This window comes from Haliaeetus leucocephalus, unplaced genomic scaffold (assembly GCF_000737465.1).
Source record: "Haliaeetus leucocephalus isolate CR32 unplaced genomic scaffold, Haliaeetus_leucocephalus-4.0 Scaffold240, whole genome shotgun sequence".
In the NCBI taxonomy this organism is placed as follows: Eukaryota; Metazoa; Chordata; class Aves; order Accipitriformes; family Accipitridae; genus Haliaeetus; species Haliaeetus leucocephalus.
In genome coordinates this window covers 7,476,817-7,494,249 of record NW_010972676.1, presented here as the reverse complement: position 1 = coordinate 7,494,249, position 17,433 = coordinate 7,476,817, and the positions used below count along the sequence as shown (strand labels likewise).

Here is a 17,433-nt window from a genome sequence, read left to right as displayed (position 1 = left end):
TTGAACTATTTCAGTTATCAACAAAAAAGCTCTTGTATTTCTTCTGAGCACTGATCTATTAAAAATAACGCTGTACTTTTTCACATAACAGATACATGCAATCATATCTGAATTTTTTCTTTACACCAATAACATTCACTTCTTTAAGATACTACTTATCTGGGAAAAGGAAAGATATGAACAAAGTTTCAAAATTCTTTGGAAATGCACACAATCCTCTTTCCCACCAATACATGATGCTGTCTAGATTGCAGCTCTTCCTTTCCAGCAAGACAAAGAGAGTGCCAAAAGAATAGAACACACTTCTAAAAAGTCAGAATCTGGCCCAGCAAGTGCCCCACCAACTTAATGCATCATTCAATATATTTAATTTACTATGTATGTCATTCATCTGGAAATGCTGTGATTACCTTAGTGAAAACCTTCTCTGTGTGTGCCTCATTGACACTACTTGAACACCACCCCTTGAAATTTCACATGCTCATGCAGCCGGCCCTTAGTTGCAGTGGAAACACTCTGGTTGAGTGTGGAGCTAAGGATTTACCCACTTCAGTTTACTTAACAGAGAAGCATTTGTACTTGTTGCCTGATAAAAATGATTTGTGCATTCTTAGTTTTATTATCAGCTGAATCAAAGCACAGCAGTTCTCTGCAACCAGCTGGAAACTATGGAAATATTCAGACTAAATAAAGATTTGGCTTATAGTCTACTTCTTTATAAGGTGTAGAAAATCAGTTTTCAGCTGGCTGTCTAGACTTCATAAATTTACATTCCACTACCCTTTCTTGGGGATTTTCAGTTCTCAGTTTATCTGAAAAGTAATATGTCCTAAAAATGAAAAGCAGATTGAATCAGATTATAATGTCATGCAACCCATCGCAGAGTCTGAGTCATTATTATTTGGTGATCATTATCAGTAACATTGATACACAGTCAGAAAAACAACATGTCAGTGTTTTATATAGTTCTCTGTAATATTAGTTTCCTGCTCACTTGTGAATACATAAAAAATGAAGAAAAAAAAATTAATGCCACACTTTTGCTCAATATTTTGGTGAGGATTTTAGAATAATTTCAGCTTCCTTCATAAATGTCAATGAGAATTATACTCGAATTCAATTTAAAAAAATCACTGTGCTAGTTCTTGCTTGACTGAAAGAGTACCTCAGTTCTAATGTGCCCGTGATAGCTCCAGAAATGCAGAACGCTCTCCTCCCAGGTCATGGTGCATTACTGGGACCTTTTCTTGACTGTCCCAGTCACTTGGATGTTTTTATACTGTCAACTACTCCCTGCTGATGCAGCTCCATGGAGCAAGCTCAGTGGCACAAATTATTGCGTCTCAGAAAAGCACGTTCATTGTTCCACGTTTTCGCTCCTGCAGTCAGTCACGCGGCATTGGCAGAAATCATAGCTGCTGGCTATGGTTACCTATGGGGTGGTGACCTTATCATCAACTGAAAATCAAACCAGTATATTTTAAACAGGGTAACCCTTTATAAAACTACAGCAGGATTTAAATGGCCACTTTATCCACATTGATCCCATGCTGAAAACATGAACTCTAACCAGTCATATATATATTCTGCTGAAAAGTAACAGTAGCTGCTGCACAGCTGGTTTTTTTTTATTTTTTTTTAGTTGAGAAGTGCAGAAACACAGATGGGATCTAAGTTGCCTCATGCTGTTAAAAACGTTAATTTGGAGTTACGAGATACTGAAGCTCAGTGTTATGCTGGGAGCTCACTCAATCACATGATGGCCACAGGCAGATCTTTTCACAGTCAAGTGCTGTATTCTGAAAGCTGAAATTATTATGGAAAGCATCTTTATTGTTCAATAATTCGTAAGCTAAAATAGTACATAAAAATGTAAATTTCAAGAAATAATTCACTGCTTTAAATATTTATGGATACAGTTGGTTGAACTGTCGTAAAGGCGTTCAAATGTTTCATGCACTTCCAGGTGTCATTGTATTTCAATATTCAAAGATATGCATTTTTCTTATTTATTCACCTGAACCTCAGGCTTTTACATTTCAAGAATAAGATGGTGGCTAAAATCTCTTAAAGAGAACGTATTTTACAAATAATTGACATGTACAAACTGCACACTAGGCAAGGCTGACACGTGAGCTGTGGTACTGAAAAACTCGTAAATGCTAAAGAAAGTGAGAAACAAACTGAGTTAGTCAGCTGTAACTTGGACCAAAGCAAACTGAAAAATACAGCTATGGAAAACATCTTACCTGAAAAGCTATCACTCGAATATATAGTCTGTGGCTGATCTGCCACCCTGCTCTTAAGCACAAATTAATTTCAGGTCCTGGTGGCTTCTTAGTGTAATGCTAAGTGATAAACAGCAGAACCTTTATTACAGCTTGGGGTTTTGGGGGGGAAGAAAGAAAAGCAACTGTCTTAAGGAACTTAAAATGAGGGTTGCTCTCTGCCATCTCTCTCAGCTGTGAGTTGAAATGTATAAACTAATCATGCATGCATTATTCATTTACTCTTTTTTCTTTTATCCTGTGTATTTGTTATAAACCTAAATAAATAATACATCACTCTAGGCAGAACTCGCATACTGTGGGAAGCAAACGGTACTATTCGCAGGGTCTAAGATTCAGCATATGCATGCAGATGTAAAGTAAAGTAAGTCACTTTGGATGGGGTTTAGATGTGAATGAGAACTCTTGATCGCCTCCAGCCCCGACATGTTGGACCTCACCTCATACGGCCGCAAGGCGGGCATGGACCTGGCCGAGGGAGCAGGAGGGCAGAGCATCCCCAAGGGCACACCTGGCCATCAGGAGGGGTGGAGATGCTGGATTAGACTGCAGCCAGCACATGTGTGTGATGATCAGAGCTACCAGAGACATGTCCCAGGCTTCAGTTTCTACCCTCATACCGGGGGCAGAGCTGCCGAACTGGCAGCAGCCCTGCTCAGCGAGCCATGCCTAACCCGGGGTCCTGCCCAGGGGAAAGGCCAGGCACAGCTCCACCAGTGTCCCACGTAACACTGCCAGCATGACAACAGCATGTGCCCATCCGCTACACACTGACCACTTCCACGGACGTCGGATGTAGAGCAATACAAAGCCTCTGAGGGAATCCCACAGTTTCTGCACACCAGGGATTTTTATTTACCTATATTACACATTTAAAAATTAGAGCTGCCTTTTAGTGGCTTTCTTGATGTGTGGTGGTTTGTCTGATCTGCACAGCTGTAAATTTATCCCAACCTCTCCCAAAGCAAACTAATAGGCTATTAATACCACATGCAGGAAACATGGATAATGCTCAGCGCTTAAGCCATTTTTCTGAAAAAATAGGAGTATATTATACTGCCAGTGAAAGCCATTTCCTCATCTTTATTAACTATGGTGGTTTGTCTATTCTGACTTCATCTGCTTGCTAATTAAGAAGAAGTTTGCTTTGCATATCAATTTTTAATACTCCTTTTTTACAGTTAAGTGAGAGTTGCAGCAGCCAGCATGTTCAATTAAAAGCAGCTCTGACCTAGTTCCATGCAAAATCAATTGAAAGCCTGAAAGACTCTCACAAACCATCTAACATTTAAGGAGACATGGTTGAAATACTTCTCAGTGTTCAGTAAGCACATGCTTCTGTGAGCAGTGCAGGGTTTGGTTTGTTTTGTTTTGTTTTATACAGTGAAATCCAGTGGAGATCACATCTGCCTGCTACAGACCTGCAAAGATAAGCTCTGCCTGCTACAGACAGCAAAGGGAGGGGAAAGAGGGATTGCTTAAAAAATGCATGCGGTTGATTTTCTGTGGCTATCCCAAAGCTGCTAAGTGGGCAATCCTGTCTAGGAAAACAAGATAGGAAAAGAAAAAAGCCCGCACTGCAGTTAGCTGAAGACTAACAAAAGAAGGGATAGATTTATACCAAAAGATCGTCTAAAGCTTTAGAATAAAAATATTTGATGAAAGTTATGAGCGTTATAAACTGGCTGAAAAAAATAAAATAGAATAGGATTCCTTCATTTTCAGTAAACTTCAGCTGGCATTATCAGTCACTTAAAAGATGAAGTTTTAAAAAATCTGGATGGTAAGACATACATTTAACATTGTTTGATGTCCTAGAGTAAGAAGGAAAATCCTCTTGTATGTTGGTGATTGATTGAAATACAGGAAAACCTGTTTTTACTCTTACACAAGGAGAGCCATTTGATCCAAGATGATTCTATTTTGGTATATATTATAGAAGTGATGACAATATAATACGTCCTGTTTCCAAGAGGGCCATCCTTATTTCTTAATGATTTCTTCCAATACTGCACTTGATCTTTCAAGTGTGCCTATCCTGCTGCAGATCACCTCACAGCCTGATCCTTTGACTGAAAAGGCTACATCTTGAAGATATGCATTGTACAGATGTATTAACAAAGCAAATAAAAAGCAATGTCCTGGGACTCTTAGCATTATACAAAACAGCATTCTTGGAAAGGATGTTCTTTTGGCACTCTATTAACAGGTTTGCTATTTACCTCAGATCAGTCACAATTTCGTAATTAAGCAGAACAATTTATTCTCTGATATTCACTGCACATTTTTATTTTATTTTCCTTTCAGAGCTGGCGATGTTGGGAATTGGTGACTTGCACTTAGGAGAACCTCAGCAGAAGCCTCTGTGTTCCCCAGTGCCTTCTTGGGCTAAAACCTGAGTACAGCAAGTCAAAGGGGATTCTGCCATTGACTTCAACAGAGCAAGGGTTTTCCTTCCAGCACTTTGGGGCTAGCCAGCTACGCTGATTCATATGAATGTATAGCATAATTGATACTGATGAGCTGCAAACATTTCTCTTACATAGTTTGTGCACCCAGATCGCCTGCTGATAATCCAGGCAGACCTTTCAGTCAAACAACTAAATGTGTGCACATAAATTTCATAGCTGTAGATGGGTATGTGCATGGTCTATGTCTGTTTGCAGCAAATAGGATTTAAGAGGAGAAGGAGGAAGATTACTAGTTTGAAAAGTCAGAACGTGGTTGTCTTGTGAAACTTTCTTCTCTCCCCTGCCTTCCTCTGTTGGTATCACTGACACTAGCCTTAGACTACTTAGTGACACACATACACAACACAAGCATATACTGCCATCCCCACCCTAAACTCAACACTGATCAAAGAAAACACTGTTAGATGAAAGACTCAATTAAGCTGTGGAAATCAGTGACTGTAAAATGTTGCCCAACTGTTACTAGCATTCGATTCAAAGATGGTGCCTGCTCTTACTTAATTGCTTTCCTTCCCAACCCTGTTCATTTCACTGCACGCTCGTTCTGTTATTCAGGTTCTTAAATATACAGCCTTTACATTTGGATGAGGAAACAATGGTTTAATGGGCACTGCACAAGGCCTAGCACAGTATGGCAAGAAATCAGAAGGCAAGGATGAGCCAAAAAAGCTAAAATATACAGACACTTTTAAAAAAATGTTTTTATAGAAAGTTCATGACTGTCAGTTTCAAAGCTTCACTTCAAAAATATCAATCTTTCATAGAAGTGCTGACTATATTAAACTTGTCAACATTTTTTGGTCAAGTTTTCTGCTGAAAAACAGCCTTTGAACTATATCAGCAGTTTGAATGCAGGGTTCTTCCATTGTTTGACCACTTTCATTTCTTCTAAAGTGTATGCCTTCATCCAGATTCAGTAGTAGATAAGAATCTGTTGTTAGTCAGAAAAATGCAGAGATAGTAATGGATACTGGTTGTGAAAACTGCGGACAGAAACCCTCACTCTTGTATTTTCAAATTAAAAAATATCAATTAGAAAGTTGGAGTGAAAATAAATTCTTTCCTGGCTATTTTGTCTGTATTTTAACTACTTCTATGAAAAACATTTACATTAATGCCTTTCTCTTTATTGACTCCATTAATGAATGAGAACATTTGCCTTTCATTGTTAGAACAAGTGTCCCAGTTGTACAGCTCTCCTTCTACCACAATACGTTACCAGTAAAAGGGAATCCTGATGTTGCCTTAACATTGGCCCTACCTGAATTTAGCTCTCAGTTTTACAAAGCCAGGCACAAGCATACAGGCTTTTCTATGCAGCCTCTGTGCCTAGCCTAGCTGGGTCAGTGTCCCAGGCACTATTTGCTCTGCAAGTTAACACTCAAGGTTTCTCCCGATTACAGAATGAAACCCATATGTCATTCTGTCTTTCTATGCCTTTTAATAGAATCAATCATTTTAGGCCCTACTCGCTTTCTAATTAGAGGTTTCATTGTGTGAACTAGTTTTACTCTTGCTAGCTAAGCAGCTATTAAGCCGTAACAGCACGGACTTCAGATCCTGAGGAAATAAGTAGAATTGCAGATGGCCTTATACAGCTCCGGCCCATGCCTGTGCTTGTAAGATGTTACTATTGTTGCTTTCACAAGTGCGCAGAGCAGCTAGTGTGGCTGGCACAAGTGTCTCTGTATGTGTTACAGCGCATACAAACTAAATATAAATTACGTAAACATTGCCTGAGCAGTAAAGTAGCTACAGATTTCCTGGAAGAAGGTACTTTTGGAGTTACAAATTTAAGTCACACACAAAAATCTCCAGCAAAATTAAACACGCAGCTTCTCTTTTTCAGATGAGTAGTTACAAGAACAATAGTTCTCCTTACCCGTTCTTAAATGCCAGATAAAATGCTAATTGCATGTTACTGTTTTAACAAAAAAATAATTATTAGGGATGGATAATTCTGTTCAGAGGAGTAAAAGTAACCCGAACCTTCATATCAAACCAAAGGTAAATGAACCTAATTTTTTAATATGCATTATTATCTTGACAATTATTTCCTCAATGTTCCCGTGCTTCTCACCTTATCTATACCTAGCATGTTTGTACACCCCTACAATTCCATGGTTCAATATTTGAATCAATGTTACGTGTATAATCCAAATAAAGCTATTTCTAACCCAGAGCGTAGTGGTGAATGGGGTGAAATCCAGTTGGCGGCGGGTCACAAGTGGTGTTCGCCAGGGCTCAGTGTTGGGCCCTGCTCTGTTTAATAACTTTATCGATGATTTGGATGAGGGGATTGAGTGCACCCTCAGCAAGTTGCAGACAACACCAAGTTGGGAGGCAGGATTGATCTGCTCGAGGGTAGGGAGGCTCTACAGAGGGATCTGGACAGGCTGGATCTATGGGCTGAGGCCAATCGTATGAAGTTCAACAAGGCCAAGTGCTGGGTCCTGCACTTGGGTCACAGCAACCCCATGCAGCGCTACAGGCTTGGGGAAGAGTGGCTGGAAAGCTGCCTGGCAGAAAAAGACCTGGGGGTGTTGATCAACAGGCAGCTAAATGTGAGGCAGCAGCATGCCCAGGTGGCCAAGAAGGCCAATAGCATCCTGGCTTGTATCAGTGCGGCCAGCAGGAGCAGGGAGGTGATTGTCCCCCTGTACTCGGCACTGGTGAGGCCGCACCTCGAGTCCCGTGTTCAGTTTTGGGCCCCTCACTACAGGAAAGACATGGAGGTGCTGGAGCGTGTCCAGAGAAGGGCAACCAAGTTGGTGAGGGGCCTGGAGCACAAGTCTTATCAGGAGCAGCTGAGAGAGCTGGAGTTGTTTAGTCCGGAGAAGAGGAGGCTGAGGGGAGACCTTATTGCTCTCTACAACTACCTGAAAGGGGGGTTGTAGTGAGGTGGGTGCTGGTCTCTTCTGTCAGGTGGCTGGAGATAGGACGAGAGGAAATGGTCTCAAGTTAAGGCAAGGGAGATTTAGGTTGGATATTAGGAAAAATTTTTTTACTGAGAGGGTTGTCAGGCATTGGAATGGGCTGCCCAGGGAAGTGGTTGAGTCACCATCCCTGGAGGTATTCAAAAAGCGAAGTGGACGGGATACTTCAGGACATGGTTTAGTGGGCATGGTTGATGGTTGGACTCGATGATCTTGAAGGTCTTTTCCAACTAAATGCTTCTATGATTCTATGATTTCTCTTGTTACAGATAGACCCCTGGAAGGTCCAGAGAAAACGTAAGGAGAAGCATATCCACCTTTTCTCAGTTAAGAGTCTAAAACTTTTTATGAGAATATTATGGGTAGATTAGATAATACACTGAGAAAAATGTGTAGCATATCATGCAGTCATCCGCTAATTTTCTCAGTCTTCGTATTACTCCCTGCTACATTCTGGATACCTAAGTGCATTGGTTTGCAGCATGGTTTTGCAAGGAACAGCAGCCTAAGACAAGGAGAGGACCCCTCTTGCCATAATTTATAATGGGATCCCCTGAAGTATATCTTATCTCATACTTCAAGGACCTTTGGATTGGGCCTCTAAAGACAGGGTTTAAGAATTGAACTCGGTCTGCCAGGAATCAAATCAGACATGCCAGAAAAAGTATGTTTTTTAAAAATGGATAGATAAACCATTTAGCCCAAGAAATTGTCAGGCTTTGTTACACAGATCAGTAAGGTAAAGGCATTTTATGAAAAATCAAGAGGAGAAATAGCAGTCAGAGGTATTGGATGATTTTAGAACTGAAGGAAGAAACCTTGTTCTCTCTTTTATTCCCCCCTCTTAAAATTGCATAGCTTCTACAGCTAGAGCTGTGCCACTGTAAATACAGATAATGCATTTAATTAAAGTCCATCTCTTGTAAAGATGCAATGACAGCAGCTCAAGAGATCATGAAACCAGGTTTCAGATCATAAGCTGGCATGCAAAAGACTTTCATTTAACAATGATCTCGAGCAGCTCCTCTGGCTATGTGACTCCGGCTATGTAGATATTCCAGTTTCTGGAAAAAAAGCAGATTTTTGTTTGCAAAACTATTTTTTTTGCTCACAATAAATTTTGGGGGAACTGTTATGTTCTGCTTTCTTTGAAATTTGCACAGCATTTCACCTTCCTAATGCTCACAGTCCTTGGGTTGTTGTTGGTGGTGTGCTCTGGCGGACTTTGGTTATTTTTGCTAAACGACACTGTGATCTCCTTCCTTGTGATTTGGTTTAGGCAAACAGACTTAAGTGCTATCTCTCTATACCTACTGTGGAACATGTCAAATCTGGTTCAAAATGCTTTATGAACATCATGCTTCTTAAAAACAAACACAATAAATGTAGGCCTTCCTACTAACAGTCTCTAGTTTTAGTTTTAGGATTTAACAAACAAAAATGTATCTGAATCCTAATGCAAAGAAAATCTGATTCTTAACTTAGAAAAAATGCAATTTGGGGTCCTGTGCTTGGTTATAAAGACAAGTTCTGAAAGATCTAGCAGCTGCCTTGAAAAAGGAGCCCTGTACTGCCAACGCCAAAAGCAGGAGCACCAGCTGGTCCTGCCCTGAAAGTCATCGCTTCGGCCAGCCAGCCAAGCCAACCCACCAGAAGATGCACTACAGTCCCCAGCCACTGGTTTGATCTACACTCTCATGAACTTGCTTTCTCCCTTTCATAAAGTTAACATGCACAGGCATCTTTTTCACATCTGAACTGCAATTTCTGCTTAAAACTGCTCACTCTCCAATTGCTGCAACATGATACGATTTTAGTAAGATACTCTACAGAAGTCTACGTCCTTACAGCTATAAAACAAAGCTGACACCAGACATTTCCTCCAGCAAGAGGCTCCATATTATTTTCAAATAAATTATCTCCAACTGACACCAGGTTAGAGATAATCAGACAATCCCCTAACAGCTCTGTTAGGGTATAAAGTTCAAACATGTCTATGTTCAATACAACCATTCACTGTTCTAGCAGAGAGAAGTAAAGCATGGCTCCCTATCAAATCCAGAAGCCCCAGGTAGGAGGACTGCAATGAGAGCACGGGGCTGGGATGGCCACCCAGGCCGGGTGCCACAGCTGCCACCCTCTGAAACCTCTGGCACTGCCAGCCTGGCCGGCTTCATTCAATGCGGCTGCGCCAACTTCCCAAGTAGAGGCTATGTAAATAAAACTGCACCATTCCTTTAAATCAAAGTAGTTCGATTCCTATCCTCTTTTTTTTTTCTCCTTAGTTCTTTCACAAAAGGAGGACCCCGATACCCCCTAAAAAACACAGTAAGGAATTTTAAGAAATTGTATTTAGCAGTTTCATTGAAGGTAAAATATGCTTATGGAAAACATCACCAGATTAAGCATTTCTTACCATCATTACTAAGCACCCATACATAGTCATAAATTGTGTGGTCCTGTTTGAAACAAAAAGACAATAAACTCTCTGATTCACCATCCTGCTGTATGACTACACCATTTTGAATACAAGCTGTTCTAGTCACAAAGGACACATTTATTTTCTTGAAGCCAGAGACACAGATGGTGTAAACTGGAGTAGCTCTCCTGATTTCAAATAAGAAGCGGTGATTTATAAGTGCTGAGGATTTGGCCTAAAGGTCAAGATATTCCTCTGGCTTAGAAAGCTCTGTTAAGTGGTGGTGGTGGTGGTAAGGAGGGGGAGGAGGGGGGGGGAAATCAATGGCACTTAAAACTCAGAACCTATTATCATTATCCACGGCCTTAAGTGCAGCATGTGTTACTTTGCTTATTCACAACACAGTGCAGTAGGTGCCGGTAAGTGAATTTAAGGCATTTTTTTCCCCTTCATTTTTAACAACTTTCAGACAACTCACATCTTCCTGTACATTAAACCTAAAGAGAAAATGTCTTTTTCAGTCCTTTACCTGAAACCGCCTTTTACTTGAAATCTAACAAAAAGAGAATAGCTTTATCTCTATTAATTTTTCTTTTTTACCCCTCTACAAGTTAATTTCTTCTTCATAAAAAGGAAATGTCGATTAAATTGCTAACCAGAAAGTCTGTCATGCAGTCAAGTAATATAAACAGAAGGAATAAATAAATCCGTATACATCAATCAGAAACAGCAGCTGTTTCCAGAAAAACCTGAGCAATTATTTATGAAATTATGTCTTCTTGAATGCTTCTGTATACTGTCACAATCCCAGGAGGACCTGATTTTCTGATGAGCCTAAATTGCTGAATTAGAAGAGGAGACAATGTCATGGTACCAATTAGCAAAACCATCGCATTATCATCTCAAAACGTGTGTTTTCTATTTTAATAACTGCATGTAACAAAGACATTCCTTCATCTTAAAAATGGAGGGGGCATCCCACCCATTAATGACCTGAACAACTAAATGCCCTTAAAATAGACATACTCCCTTTTGTGTGAAAGCAGCAAGACAACAAACGACATAGCATGCATTTCAATCAAGGAATGGATACCCACAGATTTATCCATTCAAAATAAGTTCTCAAACCTGGTATTATTCTTGGCGCCAAGAAAGAACTGAATTAGTGGCATGCAATGCAAAACGGGGCAGCGATGGCATAGCTACAGCAGGGGATTAGCACCCAGGGACGTGCAAGTTGCCACTGAGCTGCCGTGCATCCTTTCACACCTTTCTTCTTTGTACCTTTGCTTCTCAGCTCCCTCTTTCCCACTTAAGAGTAAACCTAAGTGAAACGTTGGTTTCCTGCCTTTCACGTGCTTAGCTGAGTGACCTTACTGTCACATTATGATTTGTCTTTCCAATTATTTCCTGTGATTGTTAATTAGGGAACACACATCAGCTTCAACAAGTAAGAGCCTCCAGCTGGCCAGGCTAGCTGGTCTGGATCAAAATATTTAGTCCAGTGCTCACCTCTTTTTGCTAGGGGATCTAAGGATTACTGGTGAGGGACAACAGGTATGGCTGAAGCAGCACTCAAGACCAATCAACTGCAAAATGAATCTTGTTTTTTCCCAAAAGCTTGGTTCCTGAAGGATGGTGACCACATCTGGTCATCCCCATGTTCACACTTCAGTCATTTTCAGTTCTGTCTCACAACATCGCACACTCACCCCAACAGGCATGTCCCTTAGTGAAGGGCAGAGTTTGAGAGACCTAACTGACACCAGCAGACCAGACAGCTCATGACCTTTGTGCGTGTGGGTATCCACAGCTCTTGCCCTGAATGTGCACTCACAAGCGAGCACTTGAAGAAAGTACTTCTGATGCTGCAAGTCCTTAGCTTGCTTATATCTTGATAGATAGTAATTGACGGGCAAGGACAGACCCCTCTTCAGGCTTTAACTAAATGCAGTTAACTGTGGTAAGACCACATCCTTCCAGTGGTGAATGAGTGTCATTCTCTCCAAAGCTGGTGTTCTTTTACCCTCTATTCTTTTTCCTCTGGCACTTCCCCCTGCTCCCTCCTCTAAGTCTTTTCTTTCAGATCTACTTTCAGGACTGTCAAATGAGACATGACTGCTGTGATCACCTCATCTAATTTCATACATATCATGGGTCATCAGACTAGAAAAGCTAACTTCTAGTGAAACAGCTGCTTCACCTGTGACGGAGAAGCCAATCCACCTCTGGCTCAAAGGTTCGGGAGTAACTTCAGTTATGCAGTATTATTTCCGTACAGCTGTAGTTATCTCATTAGACTGAACGTAGCATTCATACTGCATGCAATCAATTGCTACAATGCAGAAAAGGGCTGGAGAATTAGGCTGACATTCCTTTATAGAAAACAACCAAAAATATATTAACCTAGATGTTAGAAATTAAGTAGACTTCCAAATTTCAGTCTCTGATACTGATTCTCAGCTATGCAGTTGTTGAGCAACGGTATGTAGTGCAGCAGCTATAATACTTTTCATGGCCAGCCTAGTCCTGCAGGTAAGCTCTTCTTCAGAATACCAGAGGCTAAGGAAGTATCCAAATGAGAGGGCATGCACAGTTCAATGGTATACCAAGTTCACCCTCCTTAGGCAAGCATTTTTGATCCTAACTCCATTAGAAATACATAAGCTGAAATCCTACCCTGTCTATAGCTCTCAGCCTGCATTCAATGCAGAGGTGGGGGTTAAACAACAAGACCCATGTGGGGTGAATGTTCACTTGACTCATTTCCCAAATTCTCTTTTCTAACGTACTGTTCTATCTAACAGGGAACCCAAATCTGCTTTCCTAGCTCCCTGGAAGGCACCAACATAAAAAAAAACCAAAACCAAAACCAAAACCAAACCAAACAAAACAAAAAAACGGTAAAAATTTCCATTCTAACTCCACGATTTCTTTGTGGGAGGGTCTCAGCTGTCTGAAATCAGCATGAGCTCCTTTTTAACAAGTTGAGCCACTTCTGCTCTTCTGCACCCATCCCCTCCCCTATTTGATAGCTTATAATAAAATTACTTAGATTCCTAATGCGGTGGACACCAGCCAGGAACAGGAAATGTTAATAATTACCCCAATTTTCAATCACTTTAACTGAATTTTCAAAGTAGTACGTTCACAAATTTCCTCCCTATATGTGACTAGAAGCTGAAGAGTGAAACTCTCTGTAGGCAAAAGCCAAAGCAGCTACTAAGCCCTACAGAGCAGCTACAGAAAAGAGCAATGAGCTGCTGTGCATCGTGTGTCCTGATCTCACACCTCATGCACAGAGTCGGGGCATACAGCAGAGGTAACTGTTATCTTGTGCAGTTCATTAGGATGAATATTTGCAATACTTTCTCAAAACAGGTGCGAAGTTCCCAGGAAATCATAAGGAAACTGAAGCCTTAACAAATACACAACAACCAATACACAAACAGAAAGGACTGGTCCTGGCAAGGCTTTACAGGACAATTTCACCCAGAAAAAATGCCTTGAAGTGAGTGCAGTTCAGATGCACACTAGCAGCTTCTCTGGTTTGCTTTTTAGGATGTGGGTATGCCTATAGGCACATGACTTCAGTTCTATATTTTCACAGAGTATAGTATGTTTCTATGGTGCAGAAAGACAGAGGCAGCAAAGATAGCTCCAGAAAATCTGAAGACCATTCCCTTCCTCTCTCCCTCCATAATTCTCTCTTTACTGAAGGACACAGGTAACACAGACACTCAATGCATGTGCTAAAAGCAAGGGGACTGTGTCATTCAACACAGCTGGATTGAGCGGTCATACTTAAACACCTTCCAACTGTATTAGAAAAGGACACACTGCAGCAGCCCAAGGACACCAGGCAGTGTTGGTACCCTTTAAATAGTTTCCCCCTAACCTCTGAGGACTGATGTTATACTTCACAGGGGTCTGCCAACTGTTAGGGCACACTACCATGTTATCCCACACAAAAGCAGGAAGGGTTAAAGAACAGTCAATGACAATTAATAATACCTATCTTTTCCACTCTTTCACATTTTTCATGCTCTACATCTTTCTTCAGTTTTCCATAGGGGTTCTCTCCATCTTTCTGCCTTTCTTTGTGATTATCTTCCACCAATTTTTTCATTTCTGATTTGGCTTTACAATTTATTTTTCTTTGTTCTTTTCTCCCCACCTTCATAAATGTGCTGTAATGCATATTTAAGATGCTAACAGCACACAAGAGGATTTTTAGAAGAACACAGCACAATAAGTGAGCTGCTTATAAAATCCAGATACGCACATCACAGCTGCAGCCGGTGGATGCTGAGTGCATTCAGCAACATGTCTGCGGCTTCAACAGAAGCTCACATCCTCAGAAACGTGGCCCTGAGGTTACAGTCTCCTTAGTATCACTGATTTATCCTACTAATGCAATTCCAGTGAACTCTACAAAAATAAAATGGAGGGGGATAAAAAAAGGAAAAATGGCAGAAGAGTAAAGAAAATAAAACAGAAAGGCTACAAGGGCAGCTTTGTTTGTATATTAAAGGTGTTGACTGGAAATAAGGTTTGTGCAGTCCTTCTCAAAAAGAAACCCACTCAAAAATGCCACAAATTAAAAGCCAGCAAATACATTCTGAGTTTGGACTCAGATGCCAAATTTCCACAAAGTCAGTTGCAGTAACAACAATAAAGATGAGAGAGAATTTTCTCTGTAACTGCTGCAATATTTTCCAAATACACTCAGCTGAATATAAAATCTAGTATTGTGCTTTTTTTTTGACTAGCATATGGCAGTGAGAGCTTCAGACAAGTCAGAGGGCTGAGCCTTGGAGGATTCAATGAGAAAGTTGCTTGAGATGCGCTCAGAATAATTTTATATTTTAGAAGCAAATATTCTTAGTTTCCTAGCATGATTTCGTAAGAGTAGTATAACTTCTTTTGTGTGTGTGTTTATTATCCTCTAGATTGTGGAAATCTTTCCGTATGCTGACAGCAAATTACACTGAAGGGACAACTATAAAACCATGGCAGTCCCAGTTAGTCCTATGCCATGCATTTGTTCTCCCATAGGTTTTAAAAAAAAAAAAAAAAATCTAGAACTGTATGAGTGCCTTAGGCTTCCAGTGTGATTTGCAGGAGCAAGATTTCTTTAACAGATCATATGATTAGTCCAGTCTACACTATCTATCACTATGTATAATGACAGCATGTAAATGTGACAGCCTGGTCAGATTCTACGTTCAAATCCCACAACTTAGATTCTTTATGGTGGATCATTTTAATTTGGAATGGCAAGACACAAAATGCTAGACCTGTATGTGTTCCTCTGTAATATCTGAGCACAAACCTGGTTCTTGCCCAGTGCAGTAATCCCACAGGATTAAGTCATACTGTAAATACCAGACAAATTACAATCGGATTAGATGGGCAGTCTGTTCATTTACTCAACACAGCTGCACTCCAGAGCCTTTTCACCACTGGTATCTATTTATAACATGAATGTTTTGTCCTTAAAGTAGATGAACACAGTTTCTATTTTGTATCTCTCTTGTCTTACCATTTGTGACCAATAAGGAGCACATTTCTACTACCTAAGGAGCAAGCAGAATGCTCCTTGAGAGGCTGAGAAGTAAGCTATTCTTGGTACAGATCTGCAGGGCAAGATTTAATTTTATCAGTGAAAAGTTCCTTCAAAGGTCTGCATTCAATTTCAGTCAAGTGGAATATAGAGAATAGCTTTCTGCAGGTAGGTATGAGGCAGCAGCACAGATTCGCTGAAATTTCCCAGGACTTGCCACATTTGCTGCAGGAATTTCTATAGGTTCCAAACCTGGTACTTCTGCCTACATCGGTGAGGATAAAACCGTCCAATTTATGAAGCTCACCAGGTAGATCTGGTGCAGCATGGGGTTTGCAGGGGATTTCTGCTCACCTATGAATAAGAAGCATGCTTAATAATGTTCAATATTGTCTGCACTTTGCCAAAATCTCCTTACCACTTCACTGCAATTATTTATAAATGCCACATCATATCCCTCATAATTGTTCCCAATTACAAGAATCACCTTGCTTTTTAGGTACAAATTTGCTTCCATCCAACACACAAATACGGCATTATTGTATTTTTATTACTGTAATCACTTAGCAAAACCCTACTGAATTATGGAGCTAAGACTTTCACAAAGCAGTATTTATGATTGCAGGCCACAAAAATAATAAAGCCAAATTAAGCAAACTGCTGCACCAACTTGTATTCTCAGTATCCTGCTAACTCCATTCTCACCTCCACCTTCTGATTTCAGAATCATTATTCCTGCTTTGCAAAGAGATAAATAAGAATAAAACTGCTGAGGTTGGGGCAGTGGAGTCCATGAATCAGGAGGAATGCTTTGTATGCCAACCTAAACCATTGCCGCCAAGCTTCTCCATACTTACATGTTTGCATGTACTCACTCAGCTGCAGAGCTGCGAGGCAGGCAACCTCTGCGCATGAAAACCCAGAGGGGGTGTTCTTGTGAGCCCCCTGAGTGTGCCCCAAAGTGATGTGACACACTGTGATGAGTAATGTAACAGAGCAGCACAAACACAACCAGAAAGGCAGTGCAGAATTCATTTCTATTCTGTAGTGATACGGTAGCCTGGAAACCAGAACACCTTCCTTTATCAGGTATAAACCAGCGTAGCTTACCACATCGTATTAACATGTTACAGCTGCCAAACAGGTATAACGTAGCACTTACACAGACAGAAGATCAGCCGTTCTCCAAAGAGAGCTCTTCCATTCCAGAGGTGTCAAGAATTCAAAGTCATAAACTGATTTTACTGAAGTTGTAGGAGAAAGCGTACTGAGCCTGCTTTGCACTCTGACAAAAGGTGTTGGGGCTACCGTCCACTACAAGACGTTGTCTTTGGCACCACTGAACGGAACGTTTTTGAAACAGAAATACTGGTGCCAGGTTCTGCTTTCACTCACACCTGTGGCTCCTGCTGATTTCATTAGGGGTCTCCATATTTAATTAGCTCAGAAATAGGTGTACATTGTGTAAACCTGAAGGCATGTGGGACAACAATCTTATGATACAGCATATGAAAAGTCAATATTGGCTTAAGGTTTTCCTGCACAACTTCCTCCCATGCTTTTCTCTGTATGGGGGTAATGCGTTATAGGTCATGTTGCTTTTCAGATCAATCCACAGTACGGCCTCCCAACCAGTCACACTAGCACAGCTGAAAGAGATACTCTGTGGCACAGTATGGAAGGAGGCAGTGGGAAGGAGAGGAATGGTTTAAGCTGGTACCTCTTGTTGCCATCATACACACCGTGATCACAG

At 40.8% G+C, this 17,433-nt stretch overlaps 1 protein-coding gene across 1 annotated transcript in view; it reads right to left on the bottom strand.

Moving 5' to 3' along the window:
* Positions 1–17,433, bottom strand: part of NYAP2 (neuronal tyrosine-phosphorylated phosphoinositide-3-kinase adaptor 2) — a 119,036-nt gene that overhangs the window by 11,143 nt on the left and 90,460 nt on the right. The gene's annotated exons all lie outside the window — the stretch shown is intronic.